At 34.0% G+C, this 24752-nt stretch overlaps 1 protein-coding gene across 1 annotated transcript in view; it reads right to left on the reverse strand.

Annotated features, from left to right (window-relative positions):
• dyl (transmembrane protein dusky-like) overlaps positions 1-13007 on the reverse strand; it is a 43036-nt gene extending 30029 nt beyond the window's left edge. Inside the window, exon 1 of the mRNA XM_072546549.1 lies at positions 12834-13007. The gene's annotated coding sequence lies outside the window, so the exon portion shown is untranslated. The remainder of the gene's footprint in view (positions 1-12833) is intronic.
• Positions 13008-24752: the final 11745 nt, after the last annotated feature.

Here is a 24752-nt window from a genome sequence, read left to right on the forward strand (position 1 = left end):
CAAGCTAGCAGAGTGTATGAACTATCAGTTAATTACTATTTAAATGGGAATAAGCCACAATTAAAGGTTAAAATACGTTTAATTGTGGCTTATTCCCATTTAAATAGTAATTAATTTAAAATGCCACAAGAAAATAGCTCCAGAACAAAACTATCAGTTAACACAAAAAAAAAATTCATGCTTGTACAAAAAAACTCGAAATGTCGTAAATTACATTTTAACAAATGTAATATCGTAAAATGTAAAATGTCGTAAATTACATTTTAAAAACTCAGGATATATCGCAGAACATAAAATTTCTAGGTACAGGATACCCCCTATATCGAGGTGTTAAGACGAACAAAAACAAGAAAAAACAAGAAGAAAGTTGTAATGTAACTATTAGAAAGAGAAAATTGCTGTACAATGTTAATTAGAAATGTTCTACTGAAAACTGTATTACTTGTATAAAGGTTATATTCTAATCCAAACTGCTGCAGTCTTGCGCCACTTTCGTTCCTTACCTTCCAAGAGGAGTGGTCGTTTAAGAGAGAAAATAGGAAAATTAATGCAACTGATCTGCATTTTACGTTGTTTATTTACATATTAAATATAGTGTTAATTTACTTTAAGTAGAATTTATCAGAAAGATAAATGAACGCAATGCTATGAATTTAAGAATGGGTTGCATATTTTTTTGGACACAATGTATAGTAATTTTTTATGTTTTAAAATAATCAGAAATTATTAATTACTTCATACTTTTTAATTTCTTTTTAAAAAATTCAGATTCCCATTTTATTAAATGCTAGTTTTTAATAGAAATATTTATAGACATCTTATAATTGTTGTCATTAATAAAAAAGGTTTCTAAATATCAGACTTACATAGGGTTTAGATAGGCTTGATATATTTGATACTGCAAAAAATTCAGGTTCTTCTTCCTCAGGTTCAGAGTTAGGGACAAGCCTCATTTATTTCTTGTATTTCCCCAATATAGTCGTTACTGGTCAATTCTTCACTTTATGTTAGCACATCCAAAGCAAATTGTTTTAAAATCACTGATGTGACTTTAATGGTTGAAAATAGTTGTGCAAGTGAAATATTAAAACTTTATATTATTATCGGCGCAAAGTACATCAAGCCACTGTAACCTATATTAAGACGTTGGTTATGGTAATGTTTTTCTCTATTTCCTGAAGAGGACAACCACTGTCTATAAAAGGTTAAAGTCTCTTAATAAAGTAGCTTTTATAGATCATTTTAAAATTCTGGATAACGCCAGAGATTAGTCCAAGGGTTGACAATGTGAATTAGTATTGGATGAAGGAAAAATAAGTTTAACATTATCCAGTGCAATTTTGGAGTAAGATGTAACATTATGTAGAAATAATACCACGTTTCTATTGTTTTCTCATCTTTTTGTCAAATTTGTAGAGCCATGTGGTCATAATGTCCACTGTCATCTGTATTTTTTTGTTGGAGACCCATTCAAGAGGCAACTTATGGATGTGTACCCCCTTAAAACATTGAGGAGTTTTTGCTTTTGCTAATGATAAGTGGTTCCCCTTTTTCATATTCCATATTTGTACAGAACAAAATTGTCGTTGAGTTGTAGTTTTTCTTCCAGGAGACTTGTCAGTTTTTAATGCATATGTTCTTGTTGTTTCAATAAATAGAGACCCGTCTCGTTTGCATTAAACACATCTTTTGGACATAATCTTTTAAAATAACAAACAGCTATTGATTCCAAGATTTTCTACATAAAACGTTTTCTACACTAACATCAGTGGATTCCCCACATTTGTCTTGAAAGTAATATCGTGACGACGACGAAACTTATCCATTTGATGCCTTGAAATCACCTAGTTCTAGGCATTGCGCAACTTCGAGGGGATTGATTTGAATTATAGGCCCAGATATTTGCAAGTTCATGTTTCGTGCCTTACAAAACTAATTAAACACAGCTTGACCCATAGCAAGCCCCTCAGTTTAAGAAATGTTCTCTTTTAGTCAGCATTATCACCTTCTTGAAACAAATTTATGACCTCTTCTTTATTTTTTAGTAATATGGTCATTTGAGTCTTGCTTACTTTAAATTTTTCAGGCAACTTCCTAGTTCTTATGAAAATAGTGGTTTTTCCCTTTCGTTAATTATACGTATGTTTCTTTTGATAGAGAGGCGTTTCCTTTTTCCGCCATACCCGTTAGTTTTTAAACAACACTAATACCACTGTAAAAAAACTGTTCGCTTTTATACGCCAAGCAGAAAAAAATAATAAGCAGCAGAAAAAACTAGTTAACACATATGCTGCCGAGATCGCAAAACAGTTGGAAGCGCATTCAGTTTCAGATACTTTTCTTCTTCTTCTTCCTCTTTATAAGCAATTCTGCTTGTTCATTGACGGATTAATACATACTCTATGGAAGGTTGTCACTCCATCTTTTGCTCGGTCGTCCGAAACTTCTTCTGCCAATTGGTGACTTATCTCTTGCTATTTTGACGACACGGGTCTCCTCCATTCTGCTTATGTGGTTATTCCATTCTTTTTTTCTATTTTGTGTCCATTCATTTATACACTGTACGTTACATTTTCTTCTAATGTCTTCACTTCTCTTTCGATCTCTCATCGTATTTCCTGTAATTCTTCTCAGTAGTCTCATCTCCGTCGTTTCAAGTAGCCTTTGCATTGTGGCTGTGTCGGGTCTTATTTCTGAGGGATATGTCATTATTGGTCTTACACTGGCTTTATAAATTCTTGACTTTATCTCAGTGTTAATGTTGGGTTTGTGGTGTCAGATCGTAGTTTTTAAACAGTTGCTTCGTGAGCACTGGAGCTAAACGTTTAAAATTGAACTGAATGTTAAATCCACATCTTAAAAGCTTGAGAAATAACTTTTATGGACGCCCCTATCATTAAGTAATTTTTACCCTATTTAAATTTCTTAAGAATGTTCGAATTTTATTGCCCGTTATTGAGGTTGTTTTTATCATTAACAGGTACTAGCAAATTCCGATGATGAGTACTAGGATCGTTTAAAAGAATAGTCGGTATAAAGAGGTCTTAATCAACGGAGATTTCCAGTACAAATGACTGGAAATTCATAATCTGTCATTATACTCAAGTGGTCCCCTTATAGGAGTGATCGTTTACAGCGGTTTTACTGTCGTATCTTCGTAGAATATGTCCACTTTCTCGTCTCTATGTAAACATGTTGGGGTGAAAGTCTGAATTATTCCATGGTTGCGCCTCCTGTTTAGTTTTATAACAACAGTGGCTACTTTGGTGTTACTATTTTTATTTCCAAAATATTGTTAGTAAGTTTTTTATCTAGAAGAAAGACGACTGCGCGTACCCTCAGAAAAATCGTGGAAGGAGACAAATATAAATTACTTTAACTTATAATGCAAAGAAAGATAAGTGAAAGAAGATTAACTTAGAAAAGAAGCCATTTCTCTTAAAAAATCTGCGTCAATGATTGAACAGCGCCAATATCCATTTTTTTAAAACCACAATTTCGAAATTAAGATAAGTTTGACCATTGCGAACTATTTTACATGGCACTTAAAAAATAATATATATAAATAAAAATATTTATATTGAGAACGTTAGATGGGACTAAATGATAAACATACAGTTGAAATCAGTGGAAATATTTTAGAGCCATATTTGATAAGATAAACCCGAAAAAAGTTGTCATTATTCCTTGATTAAATTTTATAGGATAAGGATATTTAAAAAGCAAGTAAGAAAAGTATCTGCTTTTAGGTCATTCGACGACTTAATTCTTCCAGGTGTTCTAAAAAAAGTGTGCACTCACTGTGACAACAACAGAGGATGTTTGTACACTAGAAAAAAGCTCAATATATTTGTCACGACTATTAAAAGTATTTTTGATAAGAACTAAAATATTCATAATATATAGGTAATAGATTTATTTTTGCATAAGATGTCAGTTATTTCTCTTATTTAACCTATTTTTTAAGCTGACATCTCAAGGTTTTCTTTTTGATATATCTTTGACTTTTCTTATTTTGATTTAGGAAAATTTGTACTTAATAATTGTACTGCAGATTTAAACCCATATTCAGGACAAAATTATTATAGTAAACAAAAATACAGATGTTGTACTATAAAACAATACATAGACGAAAGAGGATGTTCAGACAAGAATTCTTTAAAACCAGTAATTTATTTGAAAAAAAAAAACAGAGCAATGAAGATAGAACATTGATTTTTTCAGTACCACTTATATAAACTCGTTGTTTACATGATCTCATACTAATTTGTAAGAATGTGTAGGCTTAAATTTGAAAAAGTAATACAGTAAACAAATTTTGAAATATAAACCCTAGGATTATATAAAAACGATTAAGATTATTTGATTTTTTCAGTGTAATTCTTCAAGTAAATCCCATATAGAGGTTAATTTATAATCTTATAGCAAATGTAAGTCATGCAGAAATAATGAATAGGTTGTTTAGGAGTAAAATACTACCTTTAGAAACGATTTAGACAAAATGTTAAAAACTAATAAAACTATAACAACACAAATATTATTACTATCACAGTCTACTTCTTTTTTTGATGCCGACTTATAGAATTTGAACTATAAACCTTAAAAAGTCATGTATTCCTCACACTTTCTCGTAGTAAAGCAAACGGAATAGGAAATTTAGTTGAATAACTCTACTTAACATGTTTACATGTTCAATAGTCTCTCTAATTATGCAAAAACCATTTTTTATAGTCTTTTTACCAATCTTCTAAATGGACTCTCGTGTTAAATAATTTCGTGTTAAATAATTTAGTTCAAAAACGTTGTGTCTAACCGCCAATATTGTTGTTAGAGGTTGATTTACTTTTGTCCACGGTTTTATAGGCAACAGCCACATTAGGTCGAAAAGATATAAGGGTGGATATTTTGTCCCATGGAAAATTCAAACTTTAATTAGAAGTTTTCAGTACTGTTAACATGTGCTGTAAATGTTTGTATGCGTGTAGAGTGTTCCTGTTTAATGAACGTGTATTGTGTGTTGCATATGAATTTTTTTATGATAGAGGATGATGTGTATACATGGTTTCTTATTCCGCTATTGTTGGTATATTCTTGTTGCTGACTTCTTTAAATATTGGCAACCAAAGCCTGTTACATTCTGCTGATGGGTTTGTCCCAGGCATGTTTTCATACCTGCGATCTGTCAAAGTCCCTGTTTTTAATGCGTTTCATGCTCATTTATCCTCACACTGAATGTTCTTGAGGTTTCTCCTACATAGAAGCTTTTGTATTCACAGCGTATTTTGAGATCACTTTTTGATCTCTCTTCTGTGTTGTTAGGTTTGGTTTTAAGGAATTTGCGACTCAGTTGGTTACATTTAACATAATAGGAGCAGCTTATTTATTTTTTTTTTGTTTTTACCGTCTAATTTTTTACTTTATTATAACATTTAATGGTTTTGATGTTTCACCAAATAAAAGCTTTCGCATTCACCAGGTATTTTAGAAATACAAGCCTCTATTCGTTTTTGTTCGTTATTAGGTTTAGTTTTAAATAAAATAGATCTCATTTCTCGTTGAAATGTTTAATTTATATTCTTTTCTTTTAAGTTTTTCTGATAATCCTTTTATGTTTGGTATTGTTATTCTACTCGAATGCTGTCATGTAAATGATATGGAATCACGTTCGATGTTTTCTGTTCCATTTTCTCTATTTTGTAAAATTCCTTACCTATAAACTACAAAGGATAATCCTTTTTTACAGACGACATCGTTCTGATTGCTAATAATCCTGCAGAACTACAAGAACTTATAAGCGACCTAAAAGCAGTTAGCAATGAAGTTGGTCGAAAAATGAACTTGGCAAAAACAAAAAAGTTTAAAACAGTAGACGAGTATGTATACCTAAGACAAATACTACCAATCAAGACATATGACTGGGATTATTGACTAAAAGTCACTCAAAGGTCAATGGAGCGATGCATGCTAGGTATATCAATGAAAGATCGAAAAAGAATAGAATGGATCAGACAGAAAACCAAGATCACAGATCTAATCCACAGAATTAAATCTTTACCATATTTTAATAAATATTTAAGATAGTTATCGAAAAGAACTGACAATATGACAATAGATGGTTTACTAGAATTACACTGTGGTACCCAGGAGGCGTTAAAAGACCAAGAAGACGTCCAAATTTAAGATGGGATCGGAAACAAGCCGGTACAAAATTGCACAGAAAAGCGAATATTGGACAATCGTGGGCAGAAATGAAGAATGACTATGTAAGAAGGGGTACACCATAATCGGAAGAATACACTGAGAATGATGATGATGATATATGTATGTATACATGAACATACGAAAATTACTTTTTAAAATCTAGCACGATAAAAAATAAAAGCAGAAAGAATTCAAAAATTCACGGAAATACCAAAACATGATTCGAAAAGACATCTCTAAACTCTAGCCAAGCTGTTGGCTATTATATTTAGACAACTGGAATGCCTGAATCCTAGCAGCTTGCTATTAACAATTTTGAGAGGTGTAACAATGAATACAATTGTTTCAATTCTTTTAACGCTCCCTTAGCTGATATTAGATTAAGATACTGTTTGCGGACTTCTGTGAAAGTGTCCTTTTGCATATTGTATATTTTATGTTATAAAAAAATTTAAAAAATCATTAAAATAGTTAACAGTGTCATGTTTACACATATATTATAATCATTTTCCTGTTTACAGTTACAATAATTATTTTATAATAACATTATTAACTAGCGACTATTATTTATGTTTAGGATATAATTAGCTTAAATATATAAAAGAGATTTGTATTAGAGAAAAAAATTTTAAATCAGTCGTTCCACATTTTGGATGTACAACTTATGAAGACGAATAAACGCTGAGATTGTGTACCATTACTAACCGCAGATTTCATTATCTGTACCTGCTGTAGCTATAATAATAGCTCAAAAAATTGATATTTAATTTTGATCAATTTGACTCAATTTTTTTATATTCAACTATCTGTGTCAGTAGCAGATAAGAGGTTAATAAGTAATACGTACCTCGCAACGGTACTGATCGAAAACGGTGTGTAGAACAAATATATATATATATATATATATATATATATATATATATATATATATATATATATATATATATATATGTATGTATGTCAGTGCAGGGGTAATATAATAATTTCTCTAACGATGTATAAAGCTGCTCCAATCTATCATTACATTAGCTTTTTTGGCCTCTCTTGTTTCCTTCCTCTTTTGGATTTAAACTTACCAACTTGTTTGAGTTTTCTCATGGTATCAATCTTTGCAGGGATCTTTACAAACTGAGCTGTCTTTACTATGAACGTTATAATCGCTACTACATTAATTTATATCTTCTCGTTTCTAATTCGTTGTTTGCGTGGTACGTCCTTACTTGGTTTGAATGCTTAACTCTTCATTATTTGGATATATAGCTCTCCTTGTCATTTCCCCGATTTCAAGCCTGCTTCTTAATAAATATCGTCATTCCATGTCAACCTAGTTTCCTCTTACTTGCTTATATTTCGGTGGTTGCAAATATATATTATCTTGTAATTAATTTTCTTATATTTTGTCGAATAATATGATTTATAAATTTCCGTCACTTTTTATGTAAAGTCTGGTTGTTGTCACTAATTAATTTTTTCCTAAAAATGTCTTCAAATAATTTCCAATTTTATCATATTGTTTATTTTTACGTTAAAAACATTTTGTTTTTTATTTTTACTCGCTATTTGATTATATCTAATGACTGTGTATACTTATTTGTATTCTCTTGGAAAACGTATTTATACAAAAAATTTCAATGTTTTTTTGTTTCCAGAAAAAACAATGTGATATAATAAAAAAATAACAGGCTGTTATTAAAATAATCTCTTATATATATACAATATGGATTAAGCATATAATACACAAACAAATTCAGAATTTCGGTTATTTCTAATAAAAATATCTTACTTTGAAATGACAAGCCCCAGGCAGTTAATTTCTATAGCTTTATTTTGGATCCTAGCTTTTAAAAAATTGTTTTATTAATAATAACTGTTCTCCATTATCTCTACTTAGGAATAGTGCAAATAATTAAAGTTTTTATAATTTGCTGTTTTACGAGATATAAAATTAATGTAACTAACTCTGCTACAATTTACCAAACATTTTCATCTCACAGACGCTAAAAACCTTCTTAAAGACTAGAATTAGGCATTGATACAAAAGGAATTGAAGGCAAAAGAAATAAATATGATAACCGATATACATTATTATTGTACAATGTCTACTACAACCACAGAGAAGCAGTAAACACTAAGCATGAAATATCAGAAAAAGTGAAAATGAACCAAGGTCTATCATTCACACCACATGTTAACGGGACAATTTAGAAAACGGCAAGAACCGCAATAAGAGGAATCAAAGGAAGAAGAAGCAAATTAACTATGAAAACAAAATTAAAACTAATAAAAACCATCATACTATCAATAATTACATATGCATCTTTTGCATGAGGACACACAAGTCACAGCTACAAAAAGAAGATTCAACCATCACACAACAACTGCCTTAGTTGTTGTGTAATGTCACAGAACGGTTCCTATTCAGAAACATAAAACTAATAAGAGTACTGGATATGATGGAGGAAAAAGCCAGAACAAATTCGCTGAGTTAGAAGACCACCCAAACCAGGTCCTGCGAGAGATATTAATGTGTATGATGTGTATCATAGATGGAAGTACAGAAGATGCAAACAGTTAACATTAGGCAACATATAATACAGTCTAGATAATCGTAGCTCTATCAAAAGAAGAAACCGCGTTTACCTTTGGCATGGCAGTATATTTACTAAAGTGGATTTTATATGTTTCAGGCAGCCCTAAAAAAATCTGCAAAAAACACAAAATAATAAAATACTAACAAAAGGCGTAAGCCTAAAAAAATACTAACAAAACCAAAACAATGGGCAAGAGGGGCCCACATCCTTGAGCGTCGAGTCACCGAACCCAGCGGGGACTCGAAGCCCAAGCAAGCAATACAGACCGATGGTAAGTCACTAGAGATAGCGAGAATAGAGCGCCTTTCGCTTGCCTGCATAGTTCGGAGTAGGATTTCGTGTGGGAGGCCTTGTACCCAGGACTCCCACATAACAAGCACTTTGCTGATAAGACAGCTTCTAAAGCGCGTAAGAGCACTATTGGGAGGGGGGGAGTGGATGATCTGGAGCATTGGGGCGGAATGGAATGATTCCTGGTTACACGAGTTAATCCTCCACGCTTCAATGAATTAAATCATCCTAATGTCATTCTTAAGGGGTGTGCAAGACTCATGCTGGGTTAAACTATGGCTTGCTTGCTTGCTAAGTTGCTCGGAACATAGGACACGCAACAAAACATTGCCATTAACAATAATGAGACTATAGCACCTAAAAATGTCTAGAGAAAGTCTATAAAGAATAATTTGGAACATACTAAGGTGAAGCGGAGAATATATAGTCTCCCTCGACAATAAAAAACAAATTCATAAAAATTAGTAATAACAATTCTAACTAAACCTTAACGTGGAAGGTTAGCAAATCAAAAAACTAAAGAAGTAGACGTACCCGGTAGTACTAATAACAGGAAATAACGACTGCACCACCAAAATAAAAGTTTAGAATCGAAAAAGCACGTGCCAACTGTATAAAAATATAAAAGGTTCTTTGTATATCAGATATTTGGCGTTAGCATTAAAATTGCAATTAACTAAAATTTACGTATATAGTTTCTTATACTATGGAGTCGAGTCCTGAACGCTGAATCAAGAGACCATGGGAAGACTTAACTCCTTTGAGATGTGGATCTATAGGACACTTAAGATATCACTCGTAGCTAACGGTACAGTGAATAAACTAAAAGAAGTTGAAAGGGCAATAAAAGAAAGAAAACTGCAATATCTCGGATATATAATGCATGAAGAAAAACATAATGGCTTATAATCTAAAGTATAATGTAAGAAGGAGGAAACAACTGTTTACAACAGCTGCTTCTAAAGATAGAATGAACTGATAATTATTAACGTTCATAACTAAGATTCTTCTTCTTCTTCTTCTTGATGTGCCTATTCGTTACGAATGTTGGCGATCATCATGGCAATCTTTATCTTATCTGCAGCAGTGCGGAAAAGCTGCACAAATGTTGTATTGAACCAGATTCTGAGGTTCTTTAACCAAGATGTTTTTCTTCTTCCTGAACCTCGTTTTCCAAATATTTTTCCTTGCAGGATGGCTTAAAGGAAAGCATATATGGATTCATTGCGCATAATATGTCCAAATAACTGTAACTTTCGGGATTTGATGGTGGTCAGTACCTCTCGGTTCTTATTCATTCTTCTGAGGACCTCCTCATTTGTGACTCGGTCAATCCACGGGATCTTAAGCATTTTCCGATAGCTAAGATTAGGGCGTTTTAAAAAAATTAATAGGGGTATTTTTCTGAACGATCAAGTAAAATCCGATATCTTGAAAGATCCTGTTCTAGCTGGGCTCCAGGAATAGTTGATTTAAAGCAAAACGATTTTTAAGAAGAAAGGTACTTGATCCGGCTTGTAAAAAGTTTTTTTTAAATATATATAGGTTCTTTTGGTAATCAAGGAGAACAAATGAGCAAATGGCATTGGCTTGGTCTTGGTAAAAACGGCAATATTTTGTTTAAGCTAAAAAATCATTTTTTTATCAATACTTATTAATTTTTAAAAACTTTCTAGTGGTACTATAATTTTAAAAATTATTTATTGACTGGTTTTCCTAGTAAATCAATTAAAAATAAAGAATACCAAAGTTACAAGCTTTCATCTCATTTGTCGTTAAGTTCTTGTCACAAAACAATATCATTTACTAATAAATAAACTCAAAATCATATGAACGGCTCGGGGCAATGTTAAACAAGGTGTGTATATTCGTAATTATCACCTGCAGTGCCGTGTGCCGATGAGAGTATGCGCAAAGAAAGCTCATTGACACACTGCCTTGCTTTCATTTCTACTGTGTGCTCAATATCATATCTTATACACAGAGATCAAAATAGCTGGTAGATATCTTCATTTTACTGACAAGCGCGCACCGAGGGTTGCTCATTAGTCTATACCACCCACCCGACGCCCCATAACAACTGCCCGTAGTCCACAATTTAAATATTTACATATATTTCAATAAAATCATATTGTTTATGACGTTATAAGCAAAAACAAATGTATAGTGGTATTGATAAACTATTACTGTTTTTGTCTATTGTATAAAATTTTAACCCAATACGTAATAATCTACAATACTTTGGTATATAATACCTATTCTATTTAATAACTATTTTTATCCTTATTAGTATATCAGTCAACAGGCGGAGAGCCCAAACGACAAGTACTGAAGATGGCTTCGCAAACAATGGGAAAAGCTGAACGCAGTAAAATTCAACGCGATTCAACCCAGATACTGAGTCAGTTTGATTAATTGTTTTTATAATAACATTTAAAAAAATTATATATGGAAATTATGTTAGATAAATTAAAAGGAGGTTTAAAATGCAGATTGTTTGAATCTTTTATTTTAAGAGCAATACAATGAATAAATAATGTAGCAGTTAAGATAATATTATTTACATTTTGATAGAATCAAATTACTACAATTATTACTTACTTAAAAAAAAAGAGCCTAATGTGTTGAATGGCTAAACCAAAAACGTAACAGAAGTATGAGAAAATTTTGTATGTCAATATTTTTAAAAATTGACAAAACATTTTAAATATGTAGTTGTTTTAAAAATTACCGTTTAAAAAATTTTTACCGTTTCTAAAAGTGAAAACTCCTTAAGGTCTCCCCTACTTTCTATTTGACTCTTTAAAGTCTATTAGAAAATAATTATATACAAAATAATTATAAAATAAACAAGTTTTATACTTTTATTTTGGAATTTAACTTTTAGGTGAATTTGTTAAGCGTATTTTTCCTCTTTTTTTCTTTGCAAAATATATTATTACATTAAATAGATTTTTTTAGTCCGACAGTTACGCCATCTTTTTAGAATTTAGTAAAACACTAACCCGGTAATTTCAATTTGAAAATATTTTAAAATTCTATATTTTCCCAACTCTTTTACCAAAAAATTTGAGGTAACTCTGAAGTAAACTACATGAGCATATTCAATAAAAAGTCAACCAGAAATGTCAAAAATTGCGCGCCGAATTGCTAAATATATTATTCTAATAAAAAATGTGTTATTTGAATAATTAAAAAAAATTAATATTCTGTAATCTTGTTCTAATAAAAAGTATGAGAATTTCTGTATTTTAATTATTTTTCTTGTAGTTCTAGTAGTGACAATATTGTAAAATAATTTATCATATTTTATTACCGATCATAATCACAATTTATTATTTTTTAGTTCATTTTTAAATATTCGCGACAATTTTTAAAATCCTAAAAATTGCTTTGTAATACGTTTTAGTTGATACAAATTCATTTTAAAGTGTTATATTTCTGTTTTAAATTCTTGAAATTTTTTAATTTCTGCAAATTATTCGCCATGTTTTAAATGGTGTCACTTTTTAAATTCCGGCAAATATAGAGTACTGGATAACCAGTTGATTTGCACATCAACATCCGCAAAATAATCTGTTTGATTAACATTTCTGGTTAGCTGCCTGTTGACCTTGATAAATGTGGCTAAATACTGCACTAACTGAAGGCCGGTCCGGTAATATTTAATCGTAGGTTTCCGATATATTTTTTTAATTTTTACTATTTTTTCACTGTCACTAAATGATTTAGTGGTAATTCTGTACTTACTTTAAAGTTAATCCAAAATAAGAAGGGGTAACAAAAACTGCACTGTATAGAATAATCCTTATTGCACTTGTTGTCGCACAACACTGCACTGCGTGTCCGTGACCGTACACAAAATTTAAAAAATTAAGTGTCAAACACTGTAACGTGTAGTTGAATGAAAAGTAATCCACCTAAAATGTTCCGTTGGTTTTATATCGACGTGAAAGTTGAGCCCCTCTCTCTCGAAGAAGAAGAGCTACTAGTGGAACAAGACTCCGGATCCGAAGCCGTCCATTGTATAGCGATTCCGGAATTTCAACGTATTTGATTCACTTTCTTTTAGTTGACGCATTTTATTGCACAATAGATCCGTTTTAACCCTTTTGACTTTCGATTGTTGGGATTTTCGTGCATTATTTAACACTGCGTTTTATGATGACACAACTTTTATTCCGTTAAATATTTCGACAGCAGTATACAACATAATTTTAGGTATAATAAATTAACAGTTGATCACTGCATGCCTTGAAATTACCCTCTAATTGTTTTCTTCGAATTTTCTACCCATGATAACTGTTATATAATCTACCCTGCACTTTGGCATTGTTGTTACCTATCGCAACAGCAAAATTGTTTAATCTTACTCTGATTAGTCTGATTACTAAAAGAGGATTATTAGCTGAAATAGGAAAAACAAAATCTGTGAAGGTTAATTAATAAAAAACTCTGGCTAGCACCATTCCTTCTTGTGGAGTATTTTACGTTTCTGCATTTGTAGGGCAGTAATATAAGACGTCATTTTCACTGTCGTCATTTTCTCTAGGTAATCTTTATATTATAATCTTTCTTTTTGATCCAATTTTGCATTCTTTAGTCATGGTTCTTTTCCAACTAATATTTGATTTTCTCTCTATAGGGCTCATAATTGAGTGATTAGCAAGTACAACATTGTCAAGAAGGTGCAAGCCTCAAGTTAAACAAGGTGCAAAGACGTTTACCTTGGAATTGCAGGGGCTCTGAGAGGCACACTAACAGCAACTATGGAGGCCTTACTGCACCTTCCTTCCTTTTCTGCAAATCGTTAAAAGAAGGGAGGCGAGAATAGAATGTAGACTAAAAAAACCTGATTACGGGGATGGGATAAGGACATAGTAACACCATACATGAAATAAGGAATTTTCAAGTGGATATCTGAAGGCAAGTCAGAAAACGGACATGGCTAGTAGGGCTAGTACTGGTAGTTTTTAAAGTGAGTCAGGACAAATCCTCTCTTTGCTTTACAGTGAAAGAGGGGATGTTGCACCGGTTAAATCGGTTAAGTATCTCGAAATCTGGCTGTTGAAAAGACTAAGGTTCGGAGTACATGTTTAAGACTGTGGTGAAGGCGAACCGAATTCTGGAGACATTGGTAGTGGTACGGCTAATGTAGATCATTGGAGACCCAGGTAGCACCAAAATGACGGTGCTTAATGGAGTTTTCCAGTCGATGGTGACCTACGCTGCCCCCGTGTGGTGTAGCGTGCTATACACTACAAAATAAGCCAAGCTAATGGAGTCTTTGTAAAGGCGAATGCTTCTCAGGGAGATACCGATCGTCTTGTTGCATAAAGAGCGAGCGAGGGTGTATGCGAGGATGATGGATGGAAATATAGATGAGGAAGAGATAGAGAACGATAGTGGAGTGGCAGAGGAAATGGGCGAATAAAAACGGAAAGGCAAGGTACATGAAGGAGCTTATTCCTGGTTTAAGGCCGTGGTGGGAATGTAAATGCTCAGAAAACTGGATTACTTCCTGACGCAGTTTCTGACCGGACATGGTAGTTTTGGCACCTTCACAAATGGGATAGGTAAATCTGCCTTAGAGGACTGTAATGTTTGTGAGGTTCTGGACGCTATCGCCACCTTTTTAACTGCCAGAGAGAATTGGAAGAAGTACACTGTCTGATCTCTGGGGTTATAAAGAAGAAGGAGCACGAGGATGGAGGAGGAATTTGAACGAGGGATCTTAAATCTTGTTTCTTCTTTCTCGAGGGCCAAGAACCCGTAAGTACAAAAATTAGTATATGTCCTCACGGAAACATTTTCGTTTTGTTGCTTTCTTTTAGTGATGGCATTATTAATCTTTTTTTTTTTCTCATTTATGGTAATAGGTAGGATGAGTTGTAAGTTTCCTTAATATAATATAGTTATTCTTCTTTTAAGGTGACGGTTAATATATGGATTTTAGTCTTTTATTGAGTGGTAAGACCATTATTCTGAAACGGTGGTGAAGGTGTTAGCCGGAACATAGTTGATCCTTGGCCGGAAGATGCCAGGGTGTCTTGCTATGTGAGATTAGATGTATAAAAAACATTTCCCCCACCGTTGCTTGTCAGAGTTCACTAAATACCATCTTAGGCTCTTACTGGAGTCTAGCAATATGACAATTAAAAAAAAAGGTGGATATTTGTTACAAGAGGGACCAGGCAGAGAAAACACACAGCCCTGGTATATAAACCGACCTACACTGCAGATGGATCGGGTGTAGGAATATTCAGCAATGGTGTAAATGTAAACATTTTTATTTCACTAGGAGAATATACTTCTGTATTCCAGGCAAAGACTTCTGCAATGTTACACTGTGCAGGATAAATTAACACAAGATCTTTTCAACTTAGCGGACCAATATATGCGCTGATAGTCAAGTGACTATGGGGCTCTGAGAAGCCGTAAGGTAGATTCTAGACTAATGTGGAAATGCCAAGAAGAACTCGATAGACCGGTCCAAAGAAAAAAAGTACCGTCCGCCACCGGAAAAAAGCCTAGATCCGATCAGAACACAGCTCTCACTGAAAAAGTATAACCGGTCTAGCGCATGTTAAAAGGAGCAGCGGAAAACAACGGAGCAGTAAGCTACAGACTCTATAGGCGGTAAACCCTTTTGAAGACTATCGACTCCAAAATGATATACAACCATCTACTAGGTTTCCAGTTTTTTGTAATGGGTATCATAAATAAATGGTCGATGTACAATAAGCCAGTTGGTTCAAATGCATTCTGAAAAAGAATTCCTTTCCATTAATTCTTCTTGACTGTAGCAGATATGTTAACTTATTTTTTTTTCATGTTCTTGTATTGAAAATTTGCCCTCTGAAATTCCAGAGGCATATGCCCAACTTTCTGTAATTCCTAAAATTAGTAGATTGGATAACTTAGGCAACTTAGGATTATTAAAAAAAACTCAACAGTTTTCCGGTCTTCGAACGCGTCGATGATTATTGCGCCAAGCTTTCGACATACTCTTTGATATCTTCTTTAGAGTTTTAGAGGTCTCAGTCTCCCGAGCCCTCAGACACTACTACACTGATCACTAACTAATGCATTACTGTAAATCATTAGTTATGTTGGGTTAGGTTAGGTTGGGTATCAGATATTATGTAAATAACTTATGACAAAGAAACTGATAACTAATTCAACTATATTAGTATTACTAAGAATAAGTATGTATTTATCGTAGCGAGGGATCTAATATTAGTATCGATAGATATCTCCAAATAGAAAAACTATATATATTGCTGTAGTTATATTACTACACCGAACAAAATCGAACAAAAATCGCGAGAGGAGGTAGATCTTTACCCCTAAAGCACCACACCCTAAGTGACTTGCTTTCCTTCCGGAGATTTACAGCTACCCTCTGAAATCCCAGAGGCATATGCCCAACTTTCTGTAATTCCTAAAATTAGTAGATTGGATGACTTAGGCAACTTAGGATTATTGAAAAAAAAATAGTGTGACCAGTTTAGGGTCAGCAGTTACAAAGTTTAATGTGTCTAAGGGTCGAAGGTTTCCATAGATCTTACTCTCAAGAAAAATATGTTATGTTTCTTAGCCGAAAAGCCGTGAAGCGATTTTAAGATGGCATGCTTACGTTAATTAGTTTAGAAATTGAAAACGCATATACCTTTAAAATAATATTCTTAGAATACAGCTATTAAAAAAGAAACACTGATTAGTTGCTTCTCAGTCTCTTATCTAGTTCCACTTTCAGTCTTTCCAGAAAATTTTTGTCATTACTTTAGATGGGACATTTAGGAGTGTTCTTATTAAAGCACGGATTATAGGTAAAATGCATTTTTTGCCTATTCTAGGTGTTTTTTTTTTCATATTTTGCATTTTGTTGTAAATTCCGAATACTTCTATTTTTTTTTAATTGTAAGCTACTATTCATGATATTATCTCTCCAATGAAGCCCTGTTGGGTTGCAGCGCCATTGGAGAGATACAATCAACAAAACAGATCAACCGATCAACAAAACTTTCGTTTTGTGTCTTCTGTCATCACCCATGTCTCGCATCCATAACATATTATTGATCTGATAATAGTCTTTTAGATCCTGATTTTAGATCTCCAGTGTGTGTTTTTGGAGCGGAACACATGAGTGATTAAAAAATAGGCTTTGTTTCTCTTTACTATTATTCTTTGAATTTCTGGATCTTCTATTCCATCCGTGTTTAATGTAACTTCCAAATATGTGAAACTTTCTACAGTTTCAATATCATCCTCTAATTCAACTGTGCGTCTGTTTCCTCTAGCTCTCGCCTATGTTAGTTTTTTTGTCTTTTGAATATTTACTTCTGGTCCAGTCTCTTCTACCCCTGTTTTTATTTGTAAATATATTTCTGCCGCCTCTTCTTTTCTGCGAGACATAATGCTAATATAATCGGCATAGGCGGCAATCTGTATTGATTTACTGACCCATGATATTATGCTTACTAATATTATTTCTATAATAAAATTTTGCTTCATTAATAAAATATCAATGGTTTTATAATACATACTAGGAAAATGTACCTGATCGAGACCTCAGGCTTAACTGTTCCACGATTATTCAACAAGGAAAATCCCTCACCTGTTTCCCTTGTTGAATAAACAAATATTAGTTGTATATGTGGTTACTATATCAGAGTTTTAATCGGCCCATATTAACTTTCTTTAGAAGGAGATGGAGCATTTTGTAAACCATGCAGCAAATCGGTAAGTTTTATTTTTTCTTCCTCTTTCTCATCCCATAATTAAATTAAAAAGTGGTATTAAAACTGTAATTATTGTTATCTTTTAAAATTCTCAGATTTCAAGTAGTAAAAAATAATTTATTAACTTGCATTGTGGAACACCACTTCATAAACGTGATTTGGAAAAATTTAATTTCTCTAAATTAGTCCAAATATCTCTGCGGGCTAGTTTAAGTAGTTCAAAAAATGGAGAAAGACACATTTAAATTTGATTTATGCTAGATGATGATTGCATCCAACATTCCTCTGTATAAAGTTAATTACCCCAGTTTTAAATTCTTTTTTAGAAACATTTAAATAAATCTTTATTGGGGGAGAGTACATTGAGAAAACAAACTATACTAACTTACTTTTCAAGTCCGGAACACCAACAGCTTTAAATTTTGTATTTTCAATGTTTGGCCACATACATGGTCCTATCATTTGCTAAAAATAGTTCTTCTTTTATGCAGGCCTCTCTCATCTCTGTGCATGATAGTAGATGGTGACTATTTTGAACCGCGCCACAGTCGCAGGTATTGTCCTCCTGGTATTCCCACTTCTTCAGGTTATTAGCACAACGTGAAACGCCAGTTCTTAGTCTGTTCAGCACTTTCCATGTGGGATACGGCAAATTGTGTCCAGCAGTCATTTCCTCTGAGGGGGCAAAATGTGTTGTAGCTAACGCTTGCCATAGGTGTATTCGGCACGTCTTTGGATCTTCGGGAAGGTATCGTGATTTTTTCAGAAAGCTTTTCCGAGATCTTTCTCCTAGCTGAGCATGGTGGTCATGCAAGGCGTGTGTTCGATCCGTCTCCTACTTCTTTCATTCTATCTCTAAAGTGACCTGTCTTCTGATAACAGGTGAAGCGATTCCAACTATAGGGTAGACCTCTTCGATAGGTGTCGGTTTCAGGCAACCAGATATTATACGAACCGTTTCATTTAACGCAACATCAACGTTTTTAGCGTGATTAGAGTTTTTCCACACTGGTGCTCAAACTCGGCGGTAGAAAAACATAATGCTAAGGCAGAAGTACAGAGAGTGTGGTTGTGCTCCCCATTTTGTATTTGTTAGTTTGCCGATAATATTATTTCTGGCGCTTACTTTTTTCTTGACATACTGATAGTGCAAAAAGAAAAAGAAAAAAGAGTACAGTGACATTATAAAATAATCGTGAAATTTTGTTTCATCGTCTAATAATTCTCTGTATATTTTAAATTCTCTTTTGGTTTGTTTTGTTTTCCACATAGGATACACACTCCATCTTCTTTGTTTCCGCCTTTTCTGCTCTTGCTCTTCCTCTTCATCAAGTAATAATGCCAACACGGTAAAATCTTCTATCCAACCCGCCATATTTTTAACTCTTTTTTACACATAAATATGTAATGTTTTCATTTCTATTCGGCCCGGTACGCACATTAAATATAACATTAAAAATACCCGGACTCAGCACTGCTACAGAACGGACACTGACTTCAATGTTCAGTTTGTGGGATAGGGTTAGGTGAAGCTTTATTTCGAAAGGAATGAACATAAAAGTACCCGTTTAGGATCGTTGGATCCTCTTCAGGCTGGAGTTCAATGTATTGTGTTGGACAAAAGCAAAAATAGACCGAAAAACCAGCTGGGGTAGCGGTGTTCTTCTGGTAAAGCATCTTGGAGGCTGTCGAGATGGAGTCACTATGCGAATCAAAGGCGAAAGGCTTGTCTGGATGTGGTGTTCTTTCCAGTAAGAATGTGTATGTTTTTTGAGCTAAATGCGACAGAGTCTAGTCTCTAGTTGCTATTGTTTCTATAGTGGTTTTTACGTCTACACCCAACTTCAAAACTAGTGTATTGCACCATAATTTTGTCATTGGGTGCATTCGTTAACGACTAGGCCTCATCAATTTTCAAAAGGTGGCTTGTCGCAAGTGGCCCAGTGTGAATGTGTGTGTGTGTTAACCTGACAGTGATGGACGCTATCATTTCGATGTTACTTGGCTCCGTCAGTCACCTAGATTTTCCCCGTCCGACCCCAGATCCCGTGTTAAGTAACGGGGTCTGTTGTCAGCCGGGGGTACCACCGACGAAAATGCTTCGGTAGCAGAAAGAGGACCCCTTTCACTTTCAGGCTAGTGTGAGTGTGTGTTGTGTGAATATGTTTGAGTGTGAATGTGTGCGAGTCTGAGTCGGCAAAGGCGAAAACCGTGTTCTCTAGTAACCATTGCTCCTGCAAGCCGTTTGTACGTCTGCAACCAACTTCAGAACTAGTGTATTGCACTAAAATTCTTGTTATTGATCGCTTACGTAAACAGCCAGGCCTCGTCGGCGTTCGATAGACGGTCTCAGCTTTCGCCGACTCAGATGAGAAAATAGTTGCGGCTATTTTCTCAGAGACGGATAGGTATCATTGAATAGTGAGATTGGGAAACCGCACAAAACCAATCTCCCCCTCTCCGGGGTAAGGAAGAAGGATTGGATTAGATATAGGTTCGATAAGCTAGCGGAGTAGCTTCAAGGATGTCAACGTATTCACCTGGAAGTTCGTCAATGCAAGCATGCATTAGGACAGACGGGATGTGAAGTTTTTTGATTCTGGGCCTTCAGTATCTTACGTGACCTAGATAAGAGCAGGAACTTTTTAGGGTGTTTTGGGTGATATATGGGGGGCATTAACTGTTATCAGAGTAAAGTTCCTGTTGAGACTTTTGATTGTCTCGATGATTGGGGCAACATTTGCGGTGTTATGGATTTCACGGGATGGGAAGTACCAGTGTTTTTTCCAAACACTACGCAGAATTCTGCGCTCCGCAGCGAGCAGCTTTTTCTTTTGATGTTCTTTAAGAAGGCAGTATAAGTAGAACTTATACTCTAAAACAGGTCGAATGAATGTTTTATAAGTGTGAATGAGAGTATTGGAATGTGTTTTCCCAATTACCCCTGTAAATAGTAAGAAGACGGGCTCGGTTTCTAACCCTACCTAAAGTTGCCTTTAGATCAGTTTCCCAGTTGAGTGTCCTAGTGAATGGAACACCCAAATAGGAAACTGTCGGTCTGATAACGAGCCTTTGTCACATCAAATTCAGGGGGAATTGATCATCACGATTGCGATAGATTTTCTGAGTTGTTGTAGGGCTGCGAAACACAAGTGTTTGTGTTTTTGCAGCGGTTAGTGTGACTCTCCACTTATTACACCATTCCTCGATACCGTTTAAAAAAATTGTGCTCTTCTAAAAGTTCTCTCCAAAAAATAGCCGTTCGCTGTTGTGAGGAGGGCAGTGTCACCTGCAGAGAGATACAGTTTGGTATCTGGAATATTTTTATTGGAAATTGCTATTGTATATTATATACAATAAGGAATGTATATAATATTGTATATTATATACATTCTATATACATACATGGAATGAATGGGGTTGATAATTGATCGCTTATTCTGACCCTGACAGTTCGATTCATAAGGTAAGAATGTAAGATTTTGATGAATTGTAGGGGTAGCCTGATGTCAATTAGCCTTCGAACTAGTCCGTCGTGCTAGACTTGATCAAAGGCATTTTGTACATCCAGAAAAGTGGCAATGGCGATAGAATTGTCGTTTAGTGATTGGGTGACTTTAGAAGTGAAATCTTTTAATGAATTTTGGGTTGATTTGTTTGATTAGAATCCATACTGAAATTTGGGGATGATGTTGTGGGTTTCGAGAAAGTCGTTGAGTCTCTCTTTGAGGACAAGCTCGAGGACTTTCCCTAGAGTGTTGATTGGGGATATTGGTCTGTATGATTTAACATTTGTTCAAGGTTTACCTGGTTTGGGTATCATGATAGTGTTAGCTACTTTCCATGGAGTAGGAAAGAAGCTATTCTTGAGACATGCATTAATAGTTTTTTTCAGAAGTTGGATTATACTCACTGGAGGTTGTTTTAGGCACCTTCTACTGATATTATCAGGTCCGGGAGAGTTATTTTTGCCTATTCAGCAATAACCCTATGTTTCTCTGTCAGTAATAGGGTTCATGATCGGGTCATGTTCTGGAATTTAGTGCATGAGAGTAGTTCTTACTATGAATTCGGTGTTGACTTTGAAAAAGCGATCAAAGTTTGGATTGTCTGGGAACTGAAAATTATTTTAAAGTGAGTTTTTAAATGCTTCAGCTTTTGAGAAGATTTGTGATGGTTGAGAAGATTTTTGATCTTCCCACTGGCGAGCCTGTAGGGCAGATATTTCCCTTTTGATCCTAGCAGAGATGCGGTTAAATTCTGCTTTGATTGATCTCTGGGGTCTCTGTTAATCTTATAAAGACGTAAAAGCCGTCTTTTTTGTTGAATTTTGGCAATGATGTATTGTGGAAGTGCCGGAGAGAAATGTTGTATTGTTTTTATTGGAATGGAGTGATTGATTGCCTCAATTTGGATCGCGCTCTGGTCGATACTGTCGTTTGTATCAAGTTCGCCTAACTCTGAACGGACACGCACGGATATGTATAAATCGACCTTTACTATGCTTTAGATATTTTATTGTATTTCCAATGTCTTTCCTTTTAATTCTCCCAATGTCACATTTAACTCCTATATTATTTAGTATGGATCACAGGTTGGTATAATCCTATTTTCACCGTCTTGAAATATTATTGATTTTGAAAAGATTAAATATTTTTTAAATTAAAAATTCATCAAAGGTCAAGAAATTTGCTGTTTTATACGCCCACTCTGTTTTCTCCGCACAAAAAAGTGAGTCGTGCTTTGTTATGTGTTCATAGCTCCCAGCAATGGGTATATTTATTTTTACTATTAATATTTATTAGCGATTTTTTAGTGTTAATTGATATATTAACCTTTGCCTACAGCTTGTGCTCAAATGAGTTATTGAGTCATGTGTTAGAAGTTAGTATTATTGATTTCTAACCGAATAATTGTTGACATATTTTTAGTAATAAATATATTTAGTAATAAATAAATGCGTAAGTATAAAATTTATGAAATAAATCGATAAAGACACATTAACTAATAAAAATACAAAAAAAAAACCTAACTAAACACCTCTTTTACAAAAAAAATGGTAAACTTAGAACAAAGCTTAATGATATTTTTAAAACATGAACCTATAAAGTATAAAATTAGTCGAATTTTATTTATTTAGTAGGCATTAAGGAAGAATCATGTAGAAGGACGTATAGAAAAGTAGTCCATTATGAACTTATACACTTTACAAATTTTCGATTACGAATAGGAATGATAAAACATTTTACTATGGTTTCAATTAAATGCGTACAGATTATGTCACGTTTGGTTAAAATCACCTTGCTAATAGTCCGTCTGCCAAAACCACGGATTTGATATACTTTCGATTAGATGACGCAATATTTTACGACTGTATACTGGACAATAGGTTCAATTATTTGGTCTTCACTACTTTTAGTTTCTTGCTTTCGTTTGTTCTAGTTTTCCAAAGGATTTCTTTGAAATTTCAAAACGGTAACAATGACTCATAGTATAAAAACTATTACACATGTATATTAAGAAATAAGTTTGGAATAATTCATATACATAAAATATGTTAGTGCGTGTAAAAATAAATAATTCAAAATTGAACTCAGTTTTTAGTGTATAAAAAATGCCTTCTTTGGCCTTTTTTAGTATTATTTTAAAGAATTTAACATTAAACTTTGCAGCGTATTTTGTTGATTATTTTTTCGGCGTTGACAATGCTCCAGCCATCTTAACCTGTGCTCTCCGATTCGGCATCAATTGATGCAACGCCAAGGGTACCCGCAATAAAGTCATTTTTAATTTTGTCCTATTTTGTCACTCTACTTATCAACTAAAGCATTCAGACTCAGACGTCTACATAATACATTAGTTCTTTTTTCGTTTTAACTGTTTTAACTGTTTTAATTTATACTGATCGTATACAATTTACCTTTCAATTTTATTGGAGTTTTTTTGTTGCATTCACTTTCTTTCATTTATACCATTAGGCGAGGAAATGAAGCACTAAAAAGCACTAAGCCTACCGATTTTCCGCAGGAATCTTTTTTTATTTGATTCGGGAAAGATTGATAACAAAATGTATGATGATAAAATGAAAATTGCATTTTGTGCATTAGGAAAATGCATTTCCAAAGTACATAGAAAATAAAAAAATTGCAACTCGCTGAGGTCGCTGAATTCGAATATGATAACGACGATGGTCCTCGAGCTACTTGATGCCCAGGATGGACCTCGTTACCTGAAGTCTTTTAATATTATTCTAAAGCAGTGGGCAGTCATTACTCGGGAGTTTTGGTGGTAACTGAACATGAATTTGATAATGACGACGGTTCTCAAGCTACCTGGTGCCCAGGATGTACCTCGTTACCTGAAGTCTTTTAATTTTATTCTAAAGCAGTGGGCAGTCATTACTCGGGAGTTTTGGTGGTAACTGAACATGAATTTGATAATGACGACGGTTCTCAAGCTACCTGGTGCCCAGGGTAGACCTCGTTCCCTGAATTTTTATGTTATTTTCATTTGAAATCAGTCGAAAGTTATTAGTCAGGACTTTTCCAAGTCGCTGAAAATGAATATTAAACCTTTTGACTGATTTATAATAAAAATAACATAAAACTCCAGAAAACGAAGTTTACTTTAAGCACCAGGTACTGGGCTCAAGGTAGCTCCAGAAACATCACCGTCATAACTTTTGTGTTCAGCGACCTCGAAAACCCCTAAGTAATGACTTTCGACTCTGATTTGAAATGAAAACAACATAAAACTCAAAGAGACGACTTCCACTCTGGGCACCAGGTAGCTTAAGGACCATCTTCGTTATCATATTTGTATTCAGCGGTAGCGGGTAAGTACTCCTCCACAATACCAGTGGAGGATAGGCTTACTTCAGGGATGCGACCCTGCCCTACGCGAGCCTTAATTGTCTCTCAACTCC

This window comes from Diabrotica undecimpunctata, chromosome 10 (assembly GCF_040954645.1).
Source record: "Diabrotica undecimpunctata isolate CICGRU chromosome 10, icDiaUnde3, whole genome shotgun sequence".
In the NCBI taxonomy this organism is placed as follows: domain Eukaryota; kingdom Metazoa; phylum Arthropoda; class Insecta; order Coleoptera; family Chrysomelidae; genus Diabrotica; species Diabrotica undecimpunctata.